Below are 5,613 nucleotides of genomic sequence, written 5' to 3'. Positions count from 1 at the left end.
ATGGAAAAAGCTTGTATGTATGGAGAGTGTCCATCTTGTCAAGAAGTCACGGTTCCCATATAGAATCGAGATATTAATGACATGGATTCAGTGGAACACAAAGAAAATGGTGAGATCACTAAAGCACGGTGGTGAGATTGAAAGAAAAGAATTGGAAGAGGGTACAAATGCAGATTTGAGGGACAATCTTTATCAACCTATGACCCGCTACTAGATACATTCTATTAACATTGCCAGTATGGATTGTGTGGTCGAGACTCGATTATCTACACACCGCCGTCATATAGCTGAAATATTGCGGCGATAAACAACAAACGAACAAAACATAAGAGCACTGATCCTCACACATTTTGAACAGCATCTGATTCCCTAAACCATGGTTCGCAGGCAATATGGACATATATGAAACCAGTTATGGAAGAGATGAAAGGAACAAATCCACAAGTTGAGACAATTCACTTCTTAAGCTTCAGAAGGAAACTATTTTTTGCTCAGGACTACAACATTTCAAAATGGATTTACTTCAGCTGCCTAGAATTGCAATGAATCAGGACATGGAAAAGGATTTCCGGACCCTGTTTGTGGCTCCATTTAGGAGAAAACCTACTGTGTTTTGAAATTTGATGTAGTCCTACTGTAGGGTAGATACCTCTTTATTTTAATTTTGAACCGAGCGCTTTCCTGAATTTTGAACCGAGCGCTTTTCTGATGGACTTTCAAATCCCCTCCTGCCAAATTCTAACGGCGGTGGTTGACGGAGATGGCAATGAATATTGATCACAAAAAGGTTTGTAAACAACATGTTGTCATGAATAAAGTTTTTTTCAAATTTATAATGTTATATTTTACTTTCATTGTCGGTTGTTTCAATGAGGAAATAGCAAAAATTGTTCCGATTCTGGTCACCATAGAACATTTCTCTGACAGTTTCATAAATATTTCATTTGTATACAAAAGCTATGCCTTCGTTAAATCTTTTAATGTCATCATAGAAGCAGTCAGGTTTGCGGCCTAGAACGCCCCAAACATCCGATATCAAACTACCGTATTACCTCTAGAGCCCTTGACTTGGCGTGTATTAGAGACCTGGCTGGTATTAGAGACCCAGCGTGTATTAGAGGAAATAAAGATTCGTTTTACAGTTTATATGGGGGTGATCGATCGGCAGCCATTTTTTATGAATCGATATGTAGGCTTTCTATGTATTCATGCACACGTTTGTTTTTTGTGTGAAAAAGCTTAATATATTTGAAAGGGGTTTCTGTAGCAAAAAGGAAACCTGTTTTTAACCAATCAGAATCAAGCATTCATCAATGTCATGGAAGAATAAACGTTCAGCAGTTTTTTTGTGCATGGCTATAACCTGACCAAGGCACAGACCTTTTTCAGTGATTTTTTTTACCGTTTCTAAAGTTTTAACAAAGCTGACCCAGCTTTGGCTTTGAAGAAATGTCATCATGTTCCAGGGACGATGAAAATACACCAAGTGCTTACATCTTGCCGTCAAACTATTTCCTACTGGTATATCAGTTGTACTTATACCTCAGCTGTATGCAAGATACATGACTTAAAGCAGTTGTTCTTTGCATCTGTAAAGTATGGAAAGGTTGCTGAGACAAAAACACCAAAAACCCAGAGAAAGGAATACATGTCTTCAAGTGTTGATGGTATATCTCCGAGATCAAGCAAAGGTGACATGAAAAACAAAAGTATTGACTCATTTCATCCACATAGTATCAGCAATGAACAGAGGTTCAACTTTGGCAAAACTTGCTCCCTTGTGTTCTCAAGTTGAGAAAATGTATACTTACCAGATCACATCCCCCAACAGTGTTGACATATTAAACACGGGCTTATGAGAGACAGACAATTTATTTCTATTTATTTCAGTAACAGGCCGCCGGTCCATAATACATGATGATCACGCATGCTAGAGTAAAATACATACATTAATGACAAAAGGTATTTGGTATATCTTAATTTGTACCCTTTTGTTAAGAATTTTTAACAACCCATATTATGAAGGACAAGATTACCACCTTTTTGCATTAGCTGTGTGAATTTTAATAGAGATGGATATTCAATAGACCCGTGACGTTCCGGTGTAGAATAGGTCTCCACCAACCCATGCTTGCCGTAAGAGGCGACGAACGGGATCAGGTGATTGGGCTCGGTGACTTGGTTGATGCATGTCATCGTATCCTAATTGCGTGGATCAATGCTCATTATGTAAATCACTGGATTGTCTGGTCCAGACTCGATTATTTACAGACCGTCGTCATACAGCTGGAATATTGCTGAGTGCGGCGTTAAACAACAAACAAACAAACCAATTGCGTGGATCGATGCTCATATGATGCCAATCACTGGATTGTCTGGTCCATACCCGATTATTTACAGACCGCCGTCACATAGATGGAATATTGCTGAGTGTGGCGTTAAACAACAAACCAGTTGCGTGGATCGAGGCTCATATGATGTCAATCACTGGATTGTCTGTTCCAGATTCGATTATTTACAGACCACCGTCATATAGCTGGAGTATTGCTGAGTGCGGCGTTAAACAACAAACAAACCAACCAATTGCGTGGATCGAGGCTCATATGATGTCATTCACTGGATTGTCTGGTCCAGACTCGATTATTTACAGACCGCCGTCATATAGCTGGAATATTGCTGAGTGCGGAAAACCAACCATGAGATCGTTGGGAACCACTGGTTCTCATCTTCTCCTGCATTAACTTCAGAGCTATTCTGAACTTCACAAGTGTGAACGTCGTAGAGAAAAGTATAATCCGATGTTTAACAATAGGCTTAAAAACAAGATGTAAATGATCAGTCTTATAAAATCAAACAACTATGCTGTTATACGTTCATAGTTATATTGTTGAAACAGATATTCTGTCAGATGTTTTCAGGTTTTAAATAGCATGTATATCCCGTGACTAAACAAATGAAACTGAAAATGTCGAATACCGAATAAAATATCTACCTTCAATAACAGAGAAGGGAGATAAGCAAAACCCCCGTCAATAATGTTACCCATGTCCTTACATTCATCTATAACAACATTTGATTTGTCAGGTCAAACCGACATGTTGACCAGTGAGACAGGTTCTTGTATTCAAATTAAGTTTATTCAATTGATATCATGTGTTTGTTTGTATAAAGTTGTTTATTGCGTTGAAAGATGGAATGTGGCAGTCATATTAAATTTCCACTTGTGTCAAAAAGTCTCTACTATTATGCTTGTCGCTACTGATACATGTAATGTCACTACTGTTTGTTTGTTTGTTGGTTTGCTGTTTAACGCCGCACTCAGCAATATTCTAGCTATATGACGGCGATCTGTAAATAATGGAGTCTGGACCAGACAATCCAGTGATTGACATCATGAACATCGATCCGTGCAATTGGGATCGATGACATGCATCAACCAAGTCAGCGAGCCAGACCACCCGATCCCGTTAGTCGCCTTTTACGACAAGCATAGTCGCCTTTTACCACAAGCATAGTCGCCTGACTTATTTCATGCATGTCATCGTAATCCAGTTATCAATGAGTAAGATGTGAAAATAGGGACTATGCTTGTCGTAAGAGGCGACTAACGGTATCGGGTGGTCGGGCGTGTCATCAATCCCAATTGCGTGGGTCGATGTTCATGATATTAATCACTGGATTGCCGGGTTCAGACTCGATTATTTACAGACCGCCGTCATATAGCTGGAATATTGCTGAATGCGGCTTCAACCAACCAACCAATACAAGCGTTAAACCAATTCAAATTCAAATAATTTTTTCTCAGTGATGCGTGCTACAGGTAGGGCAGGACGCACTTTTCGCGAACACCTGGTGTCATCACTGATTTTATCAGTGATCCATTTGTATAATTTCCACAGTTCCCTTTACGCCAAATGGAATCTGTTACGGCAGAAACTCTAGGATGGTTATTCTCTTGCACTGACAATTTATGTTCATTGAGGAATGTTATAACCTGGGTTAAACAACTTCTGCGCAAGAGTCGTATGGCGCCTCTTTCAAATGATGGTAGAAAGAGCAGGCTCAATTGTATCTCAAAAGTTATGAAATGTAAACACCAAAGACTAGAGCTGCTGGAATATTGCTCAACATGAAAAGAAGGTTGACTATTGGAAAGTTGAAGTCATCCCTCTTGTCAAACAGTCTTGTGGACGGTGTTTGTCACTCTGAATCATTATGCATAGATAAAAAATAAAACAGATGAGGCGGTCTCACTGGACTCCTTTATGTCTAGTTCAGGTGGGTAGGTCAGTGGAAGGGAACTGGCTATTTGATTTGACTAAAGTTAAACTTCTTGGACAAATTACCTTGTTTCAAATGACCAATTCAAATTTATAAAGAAAAAAGAAGGGGCACACCATTGGTGCCCATGGGGATGCCTACTTCTTTCCTAAATGACTTACCCCCACATTGTACGTAGATGTTCTCAATGAGGAAGTCCAGCATCCACATGGAATTAATTCCACTTGTTTCAGATACTTTCTGCGAATATAAAGAAAGACCTTCCTTAATTGTATTAAGGAATATGGTTAGTCCTTGAGACATGCACGGCGCCTGAGAAAGACTGCTAACGTCTTTCATTTTGTCATTACATCTATATGACATTTCTCTATGAAACAGTCGAATCCAGTGGTTTTCTCTGGAGGTCCTCTAATTAGGTCGAGTGCATTTAACTTTCCTGCAAAGGATGGGGTGATTTTCAGAATTGAAATGTTGGTGGACACAACTGGACACCTTTCCGTTGATGCTTGATCTATGCTGGCAAACACGTGTCGATCATGTCTGTTGTGTCCCTCTAACATACATCAATCCTGAAAGGGTACATCCAATGTCATAGATCACGTTTTGACATGATAGAACTTCAAAAGGTTTTATGAAGTATGTTTTAGCTGTAAAGTTTGATTTCAATTCAGGCTCACTTGTGAAAATAGGTTTTGCCATTTGTTTCTTCCACCTGAAGAAATACTGCATAGAGATGGGTTTGAAAGAAACTTTTACTTTTCGACTTTACTGAACTGGTTTTGATGACGTATGTGAAGCAATCTTCGTAGGGGGCAGTTTACTAATATTTCATTATTCATATTACAGAAAATATGATGCTGAGGACTAAACAAAACAGGCCAGCTCTAAATCGAGGATAGATTTGTGTTTTACTATGTGCTGTTTACTCTACATGGCATTAACTCATGCTTGTGTTATCTGAGTGGATTTCGTTGTGCAAGGGACACCTTCCTGGACGCAGCTTTACCTTACGAAAACTCACAGTGTGTTTCAAAATGTGCAGCAAACCGAACCGAAATCCTTTCAAATAATACTGATGTAATTGATAATGGGTCTACAACCGCATACTGCAAAAACACAAAACATGCATACACGAAATATATCCATTACAAAAATATCCATTACATAAAGGTAATCATTTACATTGGATGATCGCTTACGTCAGCAAGTGCTGACAAATACAGATATAGCAGTACAAAGTACGGGTAGCGTCAGCTTTATATCTGTATGCGGTGTAGCATAAATAGTGTCGTCACATAACACCGGCCTTATTGATGACCGTCGCTACAATAG

General features: G+C 39.1%; 1 pseudogene; it reads left to right on the top strand.

Moving 5' to 3' along the window:
• LOC139475195 (uncharacterized) lies at positions 1-595 on the top strand (annotated as a pseudogene).
• Positions 596-5,613: the final 5,018 nt, after the last annotated feature.

Source organism: Haliotis cracherodii, unplaced genomic scaffold (genome assembly GCF_022045235.1).
Source record: "Haliotis cracherodii isolate W230 unplaced genomic scaffold, xgHalCrac1.p SCAF_3, whole genome shotgun sequence".
Lineage (NCBI taxonomy): Eukaryota > Metazoa > Mollusca > Gastropoda > Lepetellida > Haliotidae > Haliotis > Haliotis cracherodii.
The sequence above is the reverse complement of the archived record's forward strand: the minus strand, read 5'-3'. Positions and strand labels throughout refer to the sequence as shown.